Genomic DNA, 22412 nt, shown 5'->3' with positions numbered 1-22412 from the left:
CAGTTTTTGTTTTGAATCAACTATTCACCAGCAGATGGCAGTATTGCTATGTCATTTTTTTCACCCTCTTTCTGGTAGGTTCAGACTGCTTCGTTTTTCATAGTGTTCATTTCACTGCCAGAATTCTCACTCTGGAGAGCTGCAGAAAGGTTTTAGTTGTATGTAACAGAAAAGCACTCTGCTTTTTACTGATATTTCATTGTCATTCAGCATGCTAGGTTTGTAGGCTTCATTTGTGCAGTAATTCAATAATAATGCTATTGCGTATTATTTTCATGCTTCATGCAAAATGCCTTTAAAATGGACAAATATTGGTGTAGCTGGGACAACAGCAGCATTGTCTTTGCAGACAACTAGTATTATTATGATTGCTTTTGTTTTGTCAATGATGTTAATAAGTAGGAGTAATAAAAATACCAACAATACTAATAATGCTACTACTAATAGTATTTTTTAACAGTCCCTATCCAAACTGCTGAATTGTGATGAGTTACTTCTATGTGTTGAAACCTTGTGAAATGAAATTATTCTGTCCCTTCCTCAAACATCTTGCTTACTTTGTCTCAGATTCAGGTTATCCACAATGTGCTTTGTCTTAATTTTCAGTATCATATATCAGTGTACTATGCCTTTCTTTAAAAAAGTAAACAATATGGTTGTTGTTGTAATAAATGAAAAGCGAAACTGAAAAGCTTTAATTTGGTGCCCCAAAGTTAGACTGAATCTGGGCCGTAATCTGGAAGAAATCCCACATATTCCGAGATCGGCAGAACGCACATTAATATTACAGGTGTGTGGCTGTGTTGATTGTACTGACCTTTGCCTTTCCGCTTCACATTGCACATATTGAATGGAAGGCTGTCTCTTAGTCGCGGTCATGCCCGGGCGTTTTGAGGAAGGGAGCGCAGGGAGACGTGTGGGCACCGCATCCGCCCTTCACACGCACAGCATAAGCATAATGAAAGATGTACTTGTCAGATAGCAGCTGGCAGCGGCATGACGGAGGCTGCCGGGCGTAGGCGTGCGTGACAAGGAATGCTTAAACGTGCAACAGCAGCGTGGCGGTGGATAGGGATTGCTCGGAGTCTGTGGGTGTGACGGTAGGGAGGGGGCCGCGCCGTGACTCCTGGGAGACCACGCTGCTGCGTCCTCCTGCTGTAGCTGCCGGGAGACCGCGCTCCTGTATCCTCCCACCGTGACTCCCGGGAAACCACGCTGGTGCCTCCTCCCGCTGTGACTCCTGGGAGATCACGCTGGTGCGCCTCCCGCATGTCGCTGTAAGCGCTCTCATGGCTTCATCTGCTGTCTGGATCTGTTGTTTTTTTTATTATTTTTATTTATTTTAATTTGATTTGTTTTTTTTTTTAAGAAGTCTAAAAGTAAAAGCAAGATGTCTGTTCTCTGCAGACCACATTCTTTAATCTCCAAACACTGGTTTCCTAATATGCATTCTTTTGCTGATTTCACTGAATCTCTGAATGCAGTGGGTTGATGTGTGTGGATCAGAAACATGTGATTTAAAACACTGGGATTCTCATTGTGAATAGCGCTACCATTCTACAGGTTTACTACTGTTTGTTTAAGAACAAACCATGCTCACTGTGCATGAATATGATAATACAAAAGACAATAATAATAATATTATAATAATAACAGTAGTAGTAGAAGAAGAAGAAAAATACCAAAAATAAACAACAAAGCAACATCAAGCAGCTTATGTCACTGACGAATGAAGTGTAAGCACATATGTACAGTATGTGTGCATGAAAGCACATTGCGGCAGCAGCAACATCAGTGCTTAGAAATGCCACTGAACTGGGAGTGAAGAGGAGACTCTGGAACTGAAGAGTGGCCAGATTATCAGAGGAGGAAACGGCTGAGTGCAGTCAGTGTCTCCGTGGGACAGACACCTGCAGGGCAGACTCACCTGCTGGAATGCTCTACTCCCAGTCCAGTCCATAGCAGCTCAGACACAGGCCTCAGGTGACTCAGTAATACTTCAGCTCTAAATCCTTTGTAGCTGAGCATGGCCAGCCTGGTCTGGGCTGCTTTCATATAATGAAATATGTGAATTTACTTTTCATTTCATTTTTTAATGTCAGTGATACTGAACTTTCTGAAGCTGAAATGATCTAATTAAGGTCTAAATATTCTGAAATTATCTAAATATTCTGTCAATAATAAGTTTTTTTGGATCAGTTATCAAAGATGTCAATATGATCAAGAAACTTTACCCGTTTTAGATATTGTGGGAATTAACATATTTGTTGCTGTCAAATCTGAAACCTTATGCTTTACAATACATTACTTTAAATTATCAAACTGCTGTTTTAAATAATAGTGATCTTATTATGCAATTGTCGTGTCAGATGCACCACGTCCTTTATTTGTTTATGTTTTTTGGAAAGTAACAATGTAAATTTGAGTGAATATTTAAGTGAATTTCAGGGGATGGGTTAAATTGTATGTAGACATCATGCACCAAGAGAATTACCCTTACAAAGTATGAAGGCTTGGTTTGTTCAACAAAGCATGCTCTCTGGTTATTATTTTCCCAATGAAAACCTCTTGACCCTTGTTTTTTAACTTTTCCCAAGGTTAGTGGGATTACAAAGTGACAAGTCAGACAAGGCCATTAATTTTTAAGATTCAGGGCCAGACGCTGGGAATCATGTGTATACCTTCACCTTTGCCGGCTGACCTTTAGCAGAAGGTGCATAACAACACCTCCTTTGTGTCTTTCTTAATGGTTATTGCTCTATCCTGGTCTAAACGGGCTGGCGTGACAGTGCTAATGGATTCAGAGGTAACCTATGCTTCTGGTTTTGGTCAGTTGCCTCCAAAGTCACTTGTTCACGCGGTGTGCTGATGAGTATGGGCCGGTTCATTTTCCCCATGGCTGAGCACAGTAAAAAACTCCAAAGTAATCATTTCTTCTGTCCCAGAGAAGAATGCCTAAATATGCTCGACTGCTTGTCTCAGCTTCAGTGCTGTGCAATGAAATTAGACTATAGCTTCTCAAGGTAGGGCCTATGTGATAGTCCCATTGACATTATCTGTTTTTAATCCATGTATTTCCTTGGGTATTGTCATATAGTATCCCTCAAGGGAGTTTTATTGCGTAATATCTTTGTAATAATGCCATTATTGTTGGGCAAAGTAATGACTACTTAAGAATTCCTCATCAAATCCAAATGAGTAATATTGTAGATGTCAAATTCCACACTACCTGAATATTGTTAATGGAGTAGTCATTAAATAGGATGGAATATATTAGAGGGAAAATAAGACCCAGCAATTTTCTTTGAACATGTGTCCAAAAGAACTGTCTTTTCCTTTTGATTTTGTATTCAGTATAATTCGTCTCAGTTTTAGTCACTACCATTAGCTGAATAATTAAAAGCCAGTTTATGGAACTATTTTACTTTCCAATATTGATGTGATATTGCATTTCCGTTTTTCACTCTTTGCTAATGCATACCCAGACAAAGCTTTTAATTGTATGTACCAAGGATTTATCTGCTGTGCAAGATCTCTTTAATTGGTGTGAGCTCAATGCCTCCTTTCAGACAGTTTTTTATATCCTTAGGTTTAGTTTTGCTCATTGATGTCTTCATCAGTAGTTTATGTTCAAAATTATGTTCAAGATTTAATTAGAAGCACATAATATGATATTAGTGCGGAAAATATTGATTTTTTTCAGGGAGGGTGAGTAACACAAGTCAGGGTCAGAGTTCAGCAGGTCATGGGGTCATGACAATTGATCTGCAGTCCAATCCTGAATAATTCTTTGGTTACACTTTATATTAAGATTCACTTTACAAGGTCTTTATAAACCACTGTTATAAACATGCTGTTACTCTTTTCTAAAGTAGGTATAAACAACTGCAGTGCTTCTTGACAGCTGATATATAGTGATACCCATTTTTTGTAGTCTACATAAAAAAGCATCATGCATAAGAAAAAATATCGTATCTAATAGTTTGTACTTGATTGTTTTATAATGTGGTAACACTGCGCTGAGAGCTGTTGTGTTTGCTTTATGAAGGTCATGGGAAGTCCATTTAAAGTGTGACCAATTCTTAAATGGGTGGATCGATTAAGTGGGATGTAGGTGAAGTGGAATGAAATGCAGCAGGCATTGTAGCCCTGTTCCAGTGCTGGAAGCGCTCACCCCTGCTCTAGTGGGAATGGCACAGAGGAAGCAACCCAGGACCAGGGCAAAAAACCATGTAAACCTTACGAGTGGCGCAGAGGCAATCAGAGTGTTCCTTGTACCACACCGCAGAACAGCTGCAGCTCACAGTGCCACAATCCACTCAGCTACCTTTGCCCGCTGTACAATGAGTTAGAGCTGCTCTCAACATTTCATACCCAGGAATCTCTGTGAATCATGGAAAGATGAGGTTTGTCCATGTGTGATAGCAAAATTGTAATTCAGTTGAAGCTGTCGTGTAGTGTTGTGGCTTCACACTCCCTATTTACATAGTCAAATTAAGAAGAATTCCAAATATGTTTAAAAGTAACAGTGTGAAATAGTTGGTGGTTCCTTAAAAGAGATAAATAAACAGAGGAAATATAAGACCAAAAAGATTACCCATTTATTTAGATACTACTATTGTCTTTATTGGAGAACATTCAGCTTTATTTTTTAACTTACCATTTTTTAAAATACCATTTTACATCAGAATATGCAGTTTTTATCGTTTAATTGATTGAGGAAAGGTAGATAATTAAAAGCTTATTGTCGATCGCTGTGCTGAAACTCAAGGTCTCATGACAGCAGGAGGTTAATGCCAACCTTACATTCATTTTTCTGTCTCCTTTCAAAAACCCACCGAGTAATTGAAATGATTCAGAAATGATTGTTTCAAGACAGGAAAATGTGATGCTATTTTAACTGTCAGAGACTGGACCACTGATTCAATTTGCCAACCAGCGTTCAACTAATTAAAATGTATCAAGATCATGTTTTTGGATAAATGCTAGGTACATTACCTTGCAGTTATCAAAATGCTTACCGTTCTTCAGCTGCAGTGAAAAGGTGTGGATTTATAGAGCCAAGTAAACTGGGGAATAGTTTGACAGAGCCATTTGGTGAAGGAAAACTCCTAGCCTTTTCAGTAAGTGCCACAGGATCTCAAATGACCAGAATGAGTAATGACATCAGTTTAATGTCTCAGTTGACTGAAAGAACCTTCTAGACCTCCTAGACCCTGTCATTGCACAGTAGCTATGGTTGCTAAGACTGTTCCCTACTGGCCTACCAACACCACTTTAAGCAATAGCCCGGCTTTTTCAGGAGATCTCTCATTCAAATGTTAACCAAATCTTCAAATGGCCAAATCAGGCCATTTTTTGAAAGAAGGACACATTTAGCATGGATTTTGTGACATGCTGAACCAAAGACATTCTCTAGGTTTTACTTTGTGGTTTGCAACTGAACCACCCGCTTAGAATGTACTCCACTGTATCATACAGTCCATACAGCCTCTACTCTGTATATTCACTGCAAAAATTAAAGTGCACTCAGGAGAGTAAATGCTTAAAATTAATTTTGCCGCAATAACCCAAAACATATTTTCCCTGTTGGTTGAATAAGCACCTAATCATATACAATAATGTGTGTCCACAGGCATGCATGTTCACAGCAGCATCTGCGAATGTATTTAGTAGCAAATAGCCTGAAATGACTTTCATTACCCTGCTAATACTCATTTCAGAATTACTGATTTGTTTAGCAGCTTTGAGGAGAATATGATGATAGTTTTCATTCGTTTCAACAAACTTGATCAGTAATTTAATGCTTGCATGACTTCACATTCCGTTAAACCAGGGTTGGTTCCCCATTTATGAATCGGACTTCCCTCCAGCGGAACCTTTGTTTAATTAGGTTTGTTACAAAGGTAACATTTACTGTTTTCTCAGTTAATCCTTTAGCGTGGAGGAAAAGTGATGAGAGAATGTGTCATGCATTTAGGGTTTTTATTCTGAACTGAGACAAGTAAAGTTTTTGCCTTTTTGATTAATGATGGAGTCATTACCAGGGGTAAGATAACAGTACTTAGTACTTGGCATTTTTTAATCTGTTATTCATCTTCACCAGAACATTTAGGATGTTTGCTGCTAGTAAGTCATTGTGAATGTAAAATACTGTACATGAAAACACAAGCAGTAAGCTTTAGCCAACAAAGTGTACTATATTTACAGTCTCAGTTTAAACAGATTAAATGTAAAACAACATGATATTTTTAATAGTGCCCTTCCTTGTAAGTGGGAAGTGGTCTTGTGTTATGTTTTACTCAAGCCTACGGTGTCTGCATCGGCATATTCATGAGAACACAGCGCCACTTCAGCGAGATTACCAGCATTGTTAGCACTTACACTGGCTGATGAGCCTGTTGTGTGTTGTGCCTCTTGACTCTCGTCATCTCCAATGGTCTCCGCCGCTGAGTGGCAGTCCTCGTAACCATGGTGACCATGATTGTGGCACACCTTTAAAATGCATCAAACGCTATTTTTGAAGTCCTTTACATAATAGCATTACTTAGTCATTCAGAATCAAGCTGTTCAATTAAAGTTTGATTCCGTTTCATTTTCAGTTCACTTTCCTGAGACGGGAGCAACAGGATGAAACTTGGAGCAAGGTAAGAGCTCCTGCTTATGTGTATGGTGTAAAACATGCTATAAAGAATGTGCATATTGGACATCTTTTTGCTTAAAATAAAATAATTATAGTAATAATAATAAATATTCAAATTTACATCATTCACAAACAATGGATTTCTTTTTTCCAGAAAATAAAGGTTCACATTCATTCCCATTCCCATAATTAATATTTTGTCATTTTAAATAAATGACACTTTCCAGTGGTGTTTTATGAGGTTCTGGAACCTCTGTGTGGGATTTTTGGCAATTCACTCTGGCAGAATTGCCATATTTCCTTTAGATCCTTTGGTTTCCATTTGTGAGATGGTACCACAAATCGATTGGACAGAGGCCTGGAGATTGATGTTATTATCCATTTTTTAATGCTTTGGATTATTGCCATACTGCAATATCCAATTTAACTATAAACTTCATGGTAGAGGGTATCAGGTTATTGGCCAAAATATCCTGGTAAATATTGAAGTTTGTGACTCCCTCTATCTCCAGGGCTCCAGGACCTGTAGAGGCAGAACAACCACAAAAGATAATAAAGCCCCTGCGTTCAACTTGATTATTCTTTTTGACGGTCTGTTACCTTAAGGTTACTGTATTAATAGGAGACCTCCAAATGTTGCTTTTGCATTTATGGTTGTCTCTCAAACAACTTGTTTCCCAGCTCACACCACTGGACATGCATACCAGTGTGCATTAAGCTATTTGTGATTCCTGCATGGCCGTCTTCCAACTTGTGGAAGTCAATGGCCGTTTATCTTCGGTCCTCAGAGATATCGATGAAATGTAATGAAGACATTCTGAAAACTAAGAGGGAAAACAAATAGACTTTTTAATGAAACGAAACCTCAAATCAAATAACAATAGTAATCTCTTACCCCTTTTCCACCAACGTGAACTAGGTGCTAGTTCTGGGCTAGTGCTAATGCCGGTTCGGAGTTGGTTCAACTCGCGAACCTTCTAAGAACCGGTTTGGTTTTCCACGGGCTAGAGAGCCACTGCAGAGCCACGTCATTAGGCCACTGTATACGTCTCCACGCTAGCGGGAACAAACAACAACAAAAACAAGAGAACAGTGCTTTAAAAAAACATACTTGTCCATTACACTTTATGCAATGTTAGCCTTTTGTGAAACCAAATGTTAAGTGACATTGGTAGGTGAGTCAATGGCAATGTTAGAAAGTAGCATGCTAATGTTAGCTACTGTTACCAAGGTTACGGTAGCTGGCTAGCTTGCTGTTGGTCAGCTAACATTACCCAAGCAAGCATAGCTACTATTTTCTCACATCAATGTTATGAAATTAGTAGCTGTGCTTGCTTGGGTAATGTTAACTGACAAACAGCTAGCTAGCTAGCCTAGCCATCAATGTTACGTTTATAACATTGATGTGAGAAATTAGTAGCTTGCTAAACAGCTAAGAAGTACAAAGCTGGCTGATGAACATTGGCAACAAGGCGAAACATAAAACTCTGGTTTTTCTTCTTCTTCTTTTTAGGCAGACTAGACGCTACACTAGCTCTGCTTTTTTTAAAAAAAATGGCAGTCACAAAGTTTTAGTTGGTCTTCTTGGTCATGATAATCCCACCCCCAGCCCCTGACATAAGCGGTTCTTGGTTCTAGACCAGGAAAGTGTTGGTGCCGCTCTCTAACTAGTTTTCCTGGCTGAAGGCCAGTTCTTTGGCTGTCGAAACGTGAAGAACTGGTTCGAGATTAGGCACCGGCTCCAAACTGGCCCTCGAACTGCCTTGGTGGAAAAGGGGCATCTGTCATCACTCAGTTTGAACTTTGACTTTTTTTAAATACTCATTTGACTCATTTTAAATAAGGTCTTTTTTATTATTGGTGCCACATGAAAGTGCTTTGTGACTCAAACTCAAGCAATCAATATAGATGATGAGACGTGAACATTCTGGTGTTCAGACATTTAGTAACACAAGCAAAGAATAGTTAAAGTGAGTAATAATGACAGGGGTGTTTTGTTCTTGCAGAAAGCATTTGGCCAAGTTCATAGCCAGTTGATTAGACCTGCTTTGAAAAAAGGTAGATTAGCTCAAGCTCTGAGGCTAGGACAACACTACCTAATCAAAGGGATTTTAAAGCAACTGTGGTGCTAATCAAGATGTGTATAAATAATTCAAACGAGCAGTCTAACACACTAAGAAAATAGGCTGATGAGTTGAAACAGAAATAACCTTTTTTTTGCACTTGATGAGGATCATTGGATTGTGGTGCATATGACTTTTAATGTCAGTAGAAGTTCAGTGATAGGAAGTTTTGACTAGTGCATAGTTTAGGGTACCTTTTCAATCATGTTCAATGTTATGTAATTTGAAAAATCAAAATGTATTCAAACCCTTAAAATGGTAATTTCGTTTATCAGTTATTATTAAGGTTTTTAGACAGCTAATAAGTTATGTCTGCATTTCATTTTAGAAGAGGTCTTAAAGTCATCCATGCATGTATTCTATACATATATTTCCTTTATGGTTCACTGACTACAAAGTTCATTCAGATAAGGAGCATAGACTTTGATTAATTTTATAACATTTCTTAGTTTATTTCCATGTATTTAAAAATGTGAACAGAACAAAAAATAAAACTAGGATAATAGTTTGCACTGCTGTAATGCATTGCAATTGATCTTTTTAACCAAAAATACATTTTCTCCAAGGAAAGAACATATTCTTTTATCCATCCAGCAGTTCTAGTCAATTAGCTAAATAGCTTAAGACAACTGCATCAATGAATGTATTTGAAAATGATTCCTTGTCAATGAAAGAAAAACCAACCTTTGAAACACAAAAGGTGTTCATTAAAAAAAACAAAAAAACAAACAAAACAAAGTTCTAAATTTATCAAATGTACCTAAATGAAACACAAGTGGGAATAATGGTGAATATTGGATATGTCATTTTAAAGCTGCGCTTGTAGCCTACTTGTGATTTATCCTTTACCTTCACCTTTACGTATTGATTGCAATAACCTTTTGTTAACTAGATGTCTTTTTAAATTGAGTCACTCGTCAGTAATAAAACTCAGCAAGCAATAACCATGACGACCAAAGGTGACCTTTTATGATCTTTAGAATGGTTGGCCTGCCAAATAGCCTTGAACGTATGAACTGTTCTCTGTGTATTCTATACTTTAACATACATGCCTTGATACAAGATTTGGTAAAATCCAAAAAAAAAAAACGAGTCATTCTAAATAGAATGCTAAACATATTTTGTTGGGCCCTGTGAAATACATAAAAAATAAATACAACACAGACAAACAATACGGTACTGTTGAGCAATCAGTATTAATCCCCCACTCATGCAAAGTGTATGGATTATATGAGATGTTACAACCAATGAATATGTGGAGGGATTATTAAAAACAAATAAATACACATTTGGCAGTTCAGTACAATAAATCCATTTGGTATCAACATTTTTACAACATTGTTAAACTGACAGGGGTCATTCTTATTCTTACACTGGGTCTCTGATTGGCTAGCCCTGACATCTACCATCCTCCATTTTCCCATCCATTCTCCCATATAGTTTAAGTGTTGGAAAGAATGAAATTCTCATGAAAGGTAGTACTGAAAGTCTTGACAGAACAATTATGATTAGCTCAATTATCATGGATTGAAGTCTTCGAATGCAGTCCTACTCAAATCCGTTGTGTTCTCCAAAATCATTTCAAGTTTTTGCTGGGGCGGTCAGTTTCACTGAATTACATGTTTCTGTTAGCCAGATCCTCTTGGTGTTTACGTGGTAAATACAATAAAAGTTAATAATAGAGATTCTGAATGGCTCACGCAGTAAAGGTACATGTTCCAAGTGCAGGTGGTCCAGAGCTGACAACACTGCCCATGTCATCTGCCAACAGTGAACTAGCAATAGAAAATTGGCTTTGTTCTGCCAGGAGGAGGGGGTGACTAGGTTGACCAAGGTACCCTCTCAGTACCATTCTCGACATGCTGCAATTCATCAGGCACCTGTGGGTTTTTCAGATGATGACACTGGAGTAGGGCCTATCCTACAACTGGTAGCCACTTCACTGCAGTGGACCGTAGGACTTGGGGTGTCAAAGGCATGGGGTGGCATGCATACTTTTCAGAGCATTACATTCGCCTCACCGCCGTGAATGTGGAAATTGCTGCGGTGAGACAAACCTAATATTGCCAACTGTCGGAAAAGCCACAAAGAGTTGAGTTAATCTTAACAGATGAGATAAATTAATCTAACATGTAACCTGGTGAGGTTGCTCAGTGTTTTCCTGTATCTTCATGGTTCTCAAAGTTTATGATGGGAATACAGTGATGTATGAATTTTCAGTTTGGTAAGTCTGTGAATTTTATTTGGTTTGGCCTGTACGTTGTATCTGTCCACTATCTAAAATTCAGCCTTTTGCCATTTAATGAGTTTAGCATATCATCCAACACTCCACTTGCACTCTTGGTGCAGTTTTATCAGCTAAATTTGATTAACATGAATTATTCTTGATTTATGTTTAATTTAGGATGAGAGCCTGCCAACACAAGGGTAAACTGAATGCAGAGTGAGTGTTGAACAAACTGCACAATCCAATTTAATGTGTGGTGTATGATGTGTGCTGCAGGTGCTGAAGCTGAATCTGCAAGGTTGGCTGGTTTTGACACAGTGGCAATCGACTGTAATAACCAGCAACGCAAATGTAATGCCGTGCAGCATCTTCCTATCATATCGTGCCTAAGCACTTTCCCACTCCCTTTTAGGGAAATTTGGCCGTCTCCCCTCTGAAATAGATATGAAAAGGTAACATTGATCGCTGCCAGTGGCTGAACACAGAAAGCTCATCTCCGGGGTAATCATTGTGTCATTCAATTTTTATTTTTTTCCCCACATTCAGATGGACAATTATAGCAATCCAGAAGGCTGAACCAGCTCTCTGCATATAAATAAGGGCAGCACTATGAAATATTAGGTGTCATCAGGAATTCCTCACGTATTTACAGAAAATCACTTGACACAAGTTGTACCTCAGGATTTGAGATGGCTGTGAGCTTGTGTAGAAAGTCATTTCAGAAGGAAACTTTTAGCCAGCTCTTTTGAATAGTCACGCCACTTCACTGATGGAAAGCGAGGGGAGACTCAGTAAAGCTTTTCTCAAGTGCAAATTAAATGTTCGAAAATAGGGAGCGTTGCATTGGTCATTTATTACATTTATTACATTTAAGGCACACTTTAAGTAAACTTTGACAGGTAGAGAACCAATTTAGAGGTGAAAGAAAAGCACTAAGGGTGTGTTAGGGAAGCATTATATTCATGTTTAAGTTATGTGAAAAAAATGTGTGTGTGTGTGTGGTATGTATAGACACATAGACACAACATTTCTTTTCACAGTACCACAGAAGTTCCTTTCTGGCATACAAAAGACTAAAACAATAAAAAATTAAACTGCGTCTTGCAAACAGTTGTCTTAAATAAAACATCTCTTTTCAGTCCAGTGAGCATAAGGTACTGCAGCACTAAATGACCATTCACATGGAAGAGTTTCTTTTTTTAAACTGCATACATCATCTGTGAAGTCTATATCTCCAAGCAGATTTCGTCTGCATAAGTGGTGCAGTCACATGCCAATGAATATAGCCAGGTGGCAGGGAAAAAAAATCGGTAAATTTTGCACTGCCTTATTAAATTAGGGATTCAGCATTAAAACAGAATTAATTAAGTACATGTATAAGATAAAAGAGGAGAACAATGTTTTTATTTCAACCAGTCAGCAAACATGATTCAAGCACTGCCCTAATGGGTCATTCAGACCTCAGCCAATACCAGTGAATGACCTGAAACTGCTGTATCAGATGGAAAGGGAAAATGCATTTTTTTAAAAAAAATTTGAGCTGTTTGACTTGATATGTCAAAAACAAAACTGGTTTTGATTAAACCTATTTCTCCACTTGGCAACTGCATGGCATTGCTCAGAACTGAAATCAGGTTAGCACTGGAGTGTTGTTAGAAAGAAACTGTAACCTGACCACACTTAAGTTGGAAAATACATGGACCGGTATGCAGAATAGCTGGTGAAGAGGCTTAGATTTAAACGCACAGCTCCTCTCAGCAATTTAACCCTACTGACTTCTCCCTCCAGCAGATATGCGTCACCCATTTTCACTACAGTAGTTTGAAACAAACAGTTCTGTTCGCTTCATCTGTACCTAGCAAAATATCAGTAAGATGTATATGCTTAAGAATTGTAATACATAGCCAAAAGTAAATAAATACTTGTTGTATGCATTATTATTTATTAAATAAATAAGTTTTCTTACATACAGCACAAGATATGTATCCATTATTTATACAGTATCAAAGCAAGAGTGACAGAGTAGTGGTAAACATGTAAGCAGTCATTTGTTAATTATCTCTGTATGTTTCAGTACTGCGTATTTCTTTAGCATATCCATATTGATCACTACATGTGTTTTGACCATGGAAGTATTTACCATGCTCCATGGAATAAAAAGGTCTGACTTCTAAGCTGCCAGTATAACAACGGTAACAGTGCCGCAGGAATGGATCCTGAGAAACAGAGCTTATATAGATTATGTTGCGTGTGTTTCACTGATTACATACTGCTTAATGTGGATGAATGCATGGCATTACAGTGGTCTGTATTCTTATTTATAAGTTTTGGTTTCCAGGATAAAACCCCCTGAGACATAACATCGCATTTCTGATAAGTTCCTGCAAAAAACAGTGCAATAATACAGGGAAACAAACCAAGAAACAGCAAACCAACAAGCAAAATGCATGATAAGTACAATTACAGCATTCACACATATTGCAGTTCTTGACAATCTTGAGAGTTTTGAAATTGGGGAATCGTATTGTGTATCACCACCTCAAGACTTGGCAGCAATTTCTGAGCCGCACAGTGCCACCCATCGGCCACTAATGCTGCTCTGTGAGGTTGTAAAGCACTTACCACAACTCCAGGACACACAAAGTCACTGACTGTTTCTATAAAGCTGCAATTTCTTTCCACTTGTTGGGCTCGTAGTGGTAGCTGTTTGCAGAGAGATTAAATGAAGCCTCACCCTCCCGTCCCAGCTTTGTAACCCATCTCCTCTGTGCATTTCCAGCTTGGCGTACACCCTTTCGCATTCTATTTTTCTTCCTCCATGGCTCTCTTGCTACATTGTGGTGGCACAATGCTATTGGTGTCATAGTTTCTTGATAGTAAATATCAGTAACCCTTGAATGAATTTCTAATGTGGCGTGTTGACATGTGGCATGTAGACCATGTGGCATGTTCACCAGGGAAGAGTGGCATCTGTTTCACAAACATCCATGGTATAACAAGCTACCAAAAGAGGGGCAAAGGCCACCAAACACATCCCAAAATAAGCAACTCATTGTTTAAATTAGTTGAAAATGGTTAGAAGGTCAGGTGTAATTAACTCATCAACCCACTCACAAGAATAATAATTCTATATTGAACTCTGTATGTATATTCACATATGCAATATTGGTGTCAGTAAATTCAAGAATACTTAATGGACCCATTTACAAACTGCTCTGCCAGTCTGATCTTGTTCATCCCAGCAATACATTTCCATAAATACAACTGCATATGTATAAACGGCAAAAGTGCGCACTGACACTATCCCTGTAAAGGCAGTTATTAATTTTGAGTTTGACCTACTAGAAGTGGTTAATAAATCCCGCACACATTTTTGAAAGCCCTCGCTGCTTTTTGTAACGGCTTAGTTTTCTGTTTTTACATAATTCACATCATGCCAAACGGGGTGACAGATAAGTAATCACATTTTTTGTTGCTGTGAATTAGCAATTAGCATTTCTGATGGCTTTCAGATGGACTGAAAATTCAGTGTAAAGCCTTTTTCCGAGTACCTTCTGTTTCCCTAACAGTGCAAGTGAAGGGGTGGTTTTTTAATTATTTTTTGCTATGAATTTTGGAGGTCTGTTCTCACTAAGCAGGGCTACATTATAATTAAAAAAATGTCATGACTGGGCAGTCTTTTAAAAATCAAATCACTCTGTGAATCAACAGCAGTGTCTCACACTTTGGGTATTTTACATTGATATCCAAAATACAGTATCATATTACTATTGTTAGAGTAATACTGTTTACACCATCATATAGTGATGCTGTCAGTAGTGATGATTGGCAGGTATGGTAGGATACTATGTTGCAGACAACCTCGGTGCCTCAGGCTAATTTAACAGCAAGTATTAGTCATACAGGAGATCATTATGGTTAAGTTGGGAGGAAAATGGATTGATTGGATCAGTAAACAGATGAAAGAAAGCATATTCTAAGTTATTCAAACTGTGAATATAGCTGCAGTGCCAAACGTGAGTGACTTCTAAGTATTCTACCCTGAATGAGAGGAAGGATAGATCTTAGGATAACTGGCCAGAGCTCAAATGTATTATATTACATTACACTACAATATTGACATTGAACAGACACTATTATCCAGAGCAATTTACACAGTCCACAATTTTTAAATGTTATCCATACAGTTGGATATTTACTATGGCAATTGTGGGTTAAGTACCTTGCCCAAGGGTACAACAGGAGTGCCGCAGCAGGAAATCAAACCAGAAACCTTTCAATTATGAGTCCTGCTCCTTACCACTATGCTACACTGTCTCCCACATAACTCTTATATGTTTTACTCTTAAATGTTTGTATTTACAATATTATTCAATTATATATTGAAATGCTACATTGACTTCTGAGTGGCCTCCAATGTAGTTGCGAAAAGTTGCCTACCTCCATACTGTCAGGATGTGCAGTAGCCACACCCACATCATTCAGCACTGGGTGACTGCTGCTTATTTCACAGTCCGATGCACAGGCCATAAGGCTTGAGTTGTGACTTGCACAGCCGCTCACTGAGAAAAAAAGAACACCACCAGTACATCAGATATTGACATGATTACACATGGTATAAATACTGGCCACCTTGAGAATTTGAAAATTCAGGAAGTAGAACATGAATAGTTTTTCATAATTAATCTGTCAAATTCAGAGGCACATGATTAAGCAAAAGAAAACATAGAGGAAAATAAGTTGCAGGACTGTTGTAAGGTAATGTCTCCATGGAAGCTATCACAATGAAGATAACCAGTGCTGGTATTTGGATAGAAGGAACAGTTTGGCTTACAGGCACAATAGGAAGTGACATTCTGCTGCAGTTACAAAAAGAAAAACTCGTAGTCATAGTCAGGGTTACATTATATTTTTCTATCTAGCACATTTCTATTGTATGGGCTAGTGTTTGTTTTCATTATTTCATTTGTCTCCAGTATTTTTAAAGCGTTTGAAAGGCATTTCGTAGAAAATGGTTTATTTCTTGCTTCCAGTGCCTGAATGGCTCATTCACACCTTTCAGTGACTCATTTAAGCAGGGATTATATTATTTGGAAGCAGTTTGTTTTGAAATTCTCTAATCATCAAAGTTGCATTCAACAGTAAGGAAAAACACAAATCAGGTCTATAGCCTAACAAAAGAAAGCAGTCCAGGAAAAGGTCCTTTTTGGATTTTCAATGGTTTCCATCATGGAGAAAAACTAGACCTAATAATATTGAAATAAAGCGTGTTCTCATGGTCTAATCCAGAGGAAAAAAAAAAAAAAAAACGTAATTTCACTGTTAGGTCAATGGGGGATTGCTGAATTTTGTGAGATTATGGTCAAGTAAATACTGTGGAGCTCTGGGGCCTAAACAGCCCTGCGTGGCTTTGAAGAACAATCAATTCCAAATTCGATATGTGGACAATTTGCCCATGAGGATATCTCCTTATTTCAGCATTTTAGCACAATTAGGGCTGCGATGTGGTGCTGATTAAACAATGAAAGTTGAATGCTGCAGGTTTTAATTTGGTGGTGATTATTGCATGCCCTCTGCATTTTCGTTAGCGGTAATAATTCTCACAAGTGATTAAGTGTCAGAACCGGTGCAGATGTTCGTGATCAGTTAATCAGCATCTTTCATTAATTGTGCTTGAGATAATTATCGAATAATGACTTTGATTATTGCCAGGCATACCAAATTGTACATTGAACTTGTGGCGAATGTCAATAGCTTGAAAAATTAAATATGCATGACAATTATGTTTCATGGGCAGCATGAAACAAGAAAAGGAACAGATGAGTGATTGTATTGTTTGACATTGTTGGTAAAATAAGATTTTATCATTGAAAGTATGGCTTGAGCACTGCCCTTTTTGTTGTGATTAATGGTAGTGATTTTGCCAAGGTTGTAAAATAGTTATAGAGTGCATAGTCATACAGGGACATGTTTTCTACTGTCAAAAATAATGTTAAATTTACAGGTTATTCAAGCTGTTAACCTTAAACTGTATTCAGAATAATTGTTCTTGCTACAATGTGTAACCCAAATTTAAGTTCTTTTGATCCTTATACAGCAAATACTTCAAGTTTTGATAAGTGTGTGTGTGTGTGTGTGTGTGTGTGTAGTTCCTCCTATCCCGGGTAGCATGTTCCAAATTCACTTTTTTTCCCCCATTGGCCATCTAATGGTGGAATGACTTGCCTGCAATCATTAGAACTGCAGATTCATGCTGTGCCCACACTCAGACACATTCTGTGCTTAGCACCAGGTATCTGATCATTCCCATCCCAGAGTGAAATCTGATATAGCATAATATAGATCTTACAGATTATGGTTAGGAGGTACTCTGATTACTGTAGAATGGTTCAAGGCATCATTGTCAACATTATTACCTACAGAAAGTTGCTTGGTAGCACTGTTCTTTATCATGATGCTCACTTTATGTGCAACTAGCTGTTCTGAACCCATATTCTTGTTGTTCACGTTCATATATTATAAACATTTGCTTGAATTAGATTCTGAAGGTTTAACTGCACTGCAATCTTCCTGGTCTTAGTCCAGTATGAATGGTTTGTCAGATGCTAGTTTTACATTACCCATTGGCTGTATAGATGTAATTTTCAGATCTGTATCAGTGGGTGATTTAATTAAGTCAAGAACGTCCCAGTGTAATCACTGTGGCTAACCATGTGAGCATGCTCATTAACATACAATTTTCAAGACACAAGTGTGCCCCATCTGTTACGGATTCCTAGGTACAGTATCATTTGGAAAGTTTGATTGCCTAGCTTGAGTGTGTTTGTCATATTAATCTTTTATATATTTAGTTTGATGAATTACTATGAGGAAAAAAAAAACATAGTTAGTTTGGACATTTGGAAGCCAGTGCTGTACAATAACAAGCAAGTGCAGCACATGCAGAGCCATGGGGCACGATGGAGCTGCTGAGTGACACGGGCCTCAGGCCCGCTCATCCAGCTATACGCCCGCCCTTTAATTCCCTTTAACCCCAACCCACCAGCGATTATCTGTGCTGACACATTTCAGACTTGCTGTGCATATCTCCCCCAGCTTTCTGATTGCTCGCACACACAAACACGCACATGCATGCATGCACACACGCAAACACACAGTCACGCGCACACACACACACACACACACACGCACGCACGCACGCACGCACACACACACGCACGCAGACTCATTAAACCTTCTGTATAATGAAAGACCCACTAAGCTGAAAGCTGGAATCAGGTTCTCCTTGGGCTGGTCTCATCGACCCAAGTCATGTCCACCAATGTTTTATTTTTACTCATGTGAAAAGCCATAACTTTGATAGTGATACAGTGATCTACTGTATTGAAGCAGTCACAATGCTTCCACACTGAAAGAGATTCTTTAGTAACAGTATTATTGTAATGCAGTTTGCTCTGCAGTTTCTCTGGACAGCTCTCACACGTTTGAAGTTGAAGCATTAAAAATAGTTTCCATCAGTTTGTTTCCCATTACATGTCATGAGTAGTTGTGGGGAGAACTTTTAACATCTTAGTGCTACACTGAGAAAATGCATTATGTCTCACTTCATCATGCTGGATTATAGTTCAAAACACTTTGTATCTCTCGCCCAGAGTAGTACTGCTGGAACATCCAACTGAATGATAGCTAAGAAAATCATTTGCGAGAGATCTTGTCAAGCAGACAAATTCTTACCCTAGGCAGTGAATTCTGGAACTCTGTGTGTCAGAAGTGCTTTGGAAGGCTCCCTCCTGATAATACCCAAAAGATAAATTTAATTGCACAAGAGGCCCTTTCCAAGTAGACCTCCAGCATAATACAAATACTTTTTTATTACTCTTGTGAATATGCAGAGGCAATAAAATTTTTCTGACAAAGACAAGGACCTCACTTGTGTGGACGCAGTAGAGAGTTGTGTTGATCATTTTGCATCACTGTTGTCGTTGATGTCAATATAAAGCACAGATTAGACCCTAGGATTACCTACCAGGAGGGCATAAAGCTCAGGTCAGGTGGGGCACTGAGCAGGGCGCTTAAACTGAATTGCATCAGTAAATAGACAGCTGTATAAATGGATGATATATAAGCTATGCAAGTAGAGTTGGGTATCGTTTGAATTGTATCAATTCCGATTCCGATTCTGCTTATTGATTCGGTTTCTTATTGATTCCCCATTTTGATTCCAAAATGGTAAAAAAAAGGTCAAATGTTTAGATAACAAAAGTATCTTTATTCTTTTAAGTGTTAACTGAACATTCATTCATTCAAGTAAATAGTATTTACTATTTACTAGTATTTACTAAATATGTACAATAAAAACGTATGATCCACAGACATGTGCATTAAAAAATCTTAAATAATAGATAAAGATCAATCTAGAGCAGTTAATTAAACTAACTGCTAGCTGTTTTGGAGAGATTATTTTAGTGTTCTGGTGACAAACACATGCATCTTTATTTGTATTATATTTTACTAGTCAAGTACATCACACACTATCCCCACTATCAACAAATAAACACCTCGTCCAGAAGTAATTTTAACTGTCAAAACAAGCAAATGTAAAATGGATTATACTTAGGTTTGGGTATTGAGTTTTATCGATTCCGATTCTGATTCTGCTTATTCTTGCTTACCGCAACACTGTACAATCTTTAGATCGACACCGTGCTACCTTAAATGTTTGGTCAGATTTGATGTGCAGCCTGACTTGCATTTAATTAGCTTCCCACGTGCATTGCACTTTGCCTTGTCAACATTTTTTTTTTTAAAGAGAAGGCACACTTTTGACCATTTAATTTATTTTTATGCTATGTAGCGCGCGTGCTACATTACATGGTTCGTTATGTTTTCATCAGCGTTAATAAGCTTCTCATAGTTTTCAGTTAGCATTTGCTATATTTTTAACGTTAAATCGCTGTTTCCTCAAAGCTAAAATTAGCTAGAATTTTTCCAGTCTAGTGTTCTAATTTTACCGATTTTATCATACTGGTGTGACTGTACGCGCAAAACAGCTAAACAAATGGACACGCTGTTGAGTTGATGCGTGACCTAGTCACGTAGACAAGTCCTGGTAGATAGCTACATACATCCTTGTAGATATGTAGCCTTTGTTTGCAATAATAAAGGGTTATCTTATTTAGGACCCGATAAGCAGAACCAAAATTCAAGTTTTTTTTACAGGTACCTGATACTTGTCATTTTGGATTCAGTTCTAATTTGGAACCGCGTTTCGGTTCCAACCCTGTATGCAAGGCGATCTGGAAAGGAAAGGAAAGCAAAGGAAAGCAAATAATGTAGTACACATACAGCCATATCTACATTCAATGTGACAGTAAGACTTGACACCTAGGAACTAAGTGCTCCCTAACCCAACACACAAATGGCCTGGTAAAGGGAGCTTTATCTCTCGGCTACAGCTGATGGCGACAGGGCATCATGTGGAGACAGTTCCTCACGCAGCAAGAGTTCCTCAGTTGCATCCTTCGATACCTCGCATCCCGGCGGGGGTTGGTGAATAATGAAAGCATACGACCGGGCAACTGATCCAGTCACACTCTGTTAATAGCACATATTGATCCCAGCTGCTCCCACCCATTCTGCATTCGTCAGGGGGAGCGGGGCCGTAGCAGGGCGCCTCGCCACGTCGCTGCCAGCTCGATTGCAACACCTGGCCTGCCTCTCGTCGCCTGTGCTACACGGCATGCTAATGTCGCACTCCTCTGCCGTTAACAGCGCCACGGACACGTTCCCCACTCGTCCCAGGAAGCAGCGTTAAGACAGGCGCAAAGAGTGTATCGCATTACAGAGTATGGGGGCTATCACACTGCCTGATGGTGTGAAATAGGCTTCGCCACTGTAAGATACCATGACAGCACTTGTAAACAAGACGCACAGAAGGGGTTAGAGACTGAGATGCTGACCGAATGGTGGCAGATTCATTTCCCTGGTGGTGCACTGTTATACTGCTTGATCAAGCTACTGTGCCGCATGCTAAAACTGAATATATGCAATAGGTACTCTCTGTGGTTAGAATAAATGTAAGTAAATAAGCTGTAACCTTCTTTGACCTCACCAGGGTATGTCTGTTTGAGAACCATAAACAACAGGTTTAATGATGTCACTCCAGGTTCCTCTCTGGCCACAGCTCCAGCCAGCCATGCAGATGTGAGATAACTTCCCCTGTCACAATGAGACATCCTCATGCCTCAGATCTCCGGGGAAGTCTGTGTCAGGCCGGATTAGGTCTGCTCTCCGGGGGCTCATCTACCTTCACCTGTGTCTCTCTGAGATTAAAAGATGGATGGCCCTGTGGCAGGGACCTGCAGGACAGTATGTCAGAGAGTCCCATCTGCTCACAGAGATTTAAATGGATGCTTTCTCCCCTTTCTCCACAGTCCGAGATGCAAGAATACACACTTCAACAAACATCCAGGCCTTTTACATATTCCCTTATTTACTAACGCACTCACTCACGCCCTCACCTACCGGTGGATATACAGTAGTGTTAATTTGGTGATGACATACTGCGTAACTCAAGTCTGTTTCCGCGGTTCAGGGCTGCATGCGGCAGGTGAAGTGATCTTAATCTCAGTGGAAGCTGACACGACTGCTGCACAGTATGACAGACATTTTCAATTAAAATAGTAATCAGCTCCCAGAGCCTCTGTCTTCCCTGCCAGAGATCAGTCGCCGGGACGTCCATCTTTCCTTAAATCTGCTCTCCCCTGACATACTCGGGACCCGCAAGACAAACCCTCCACCCTCTGGTGTCTCTGTAGCCAGCTGCAGTACCTCAGCACACTGCACCTTAGCCAGGTCCTCTTTTGTTCAAAGAAACACCTGGTTTTCCACACAAAAGGGCCATTTAGCGTAGGCACTGTGAATGACCCTTTGTAGTGTAGAGTTGTTTTTGCATGACGTACAGTACTTGGCCCATGTTCCCAGATGAAATTATGTGTTGGACTCAGAGTTACAGTACAATACTTGCTATCAAACAATGGCCATATTTTTCAAAGGTAATACTTACTATTGCCATATATATATATATATTATATTATTATTATATTATTATTATTATACTATTACTATTGCATATATATATATATATATTATATTAGCTTCTCAATACAACTTTTTCTGACACTGTTTGTGTAACACCATTGGTCTGTCCTCATTATCTGTCAATAGTGACATCTGTTCATTGTAGCTAATTGAAAGCCACTTTCTGTCCTTGGCAAAAATGGATGATGGCCTTTTTGTGCATAACTGCATAACTAAGTTCCAAAACAAAACATGAATAGATAATGGTAATATAGCAACATCAATCACAAAAACAATTTGAATATTTTACCTAACATTTATGCAACAACATCACTGTGTA

The 22412-nt window shown here is 38.8% G+C and overlaps 1 protein-coding gene across 21 annotated transcripts in view; it reads left to right on the top strand.

The window, feature by feature from the left end:
• The window catches only part of LOC118769682 (receptor-type tyrosine-protein phosphatase delta-like), a 236546-nt gene that overhangs the window by 9480 nt on the left and 204654 nt on the right, over positions 1-22412 (top strand). For all 21 annotated transcript variants that reach the window (XM_036516937.1, XM_036516923.1, XM_036516935.1 and 18 more), the window contains exon 2: positions 6603-6647. The gene's annotated coding sequence lies outside the window, so the exon portion shown is untranslated. The remainder of the gene's footprint in view (positions 1-6602; positions 6648-22412) is intronic.

The sequence above is a fragment of the Megalops cyprinoides genome, chromosome 22, assembly GCF_013368585.1.
Source record: "Megalops cyprinoides isolate fMegCyp1 chromosome 22, fMegCyp1.pri, whole genome shotgun sequence".
NCBI classification, from domain to species: domain Eukaryota; kingdom Metazoa; phylum Chordata; class Actinopteri; order Elopiformes; family Megalopidae; genus Megalops; species Megalops cyprinoides.
The sequence above is the reverse complement of the archived record's forward strand: the minus strand, read 5'-3'. Positions and strand labels throughout refer to the sequence as shown.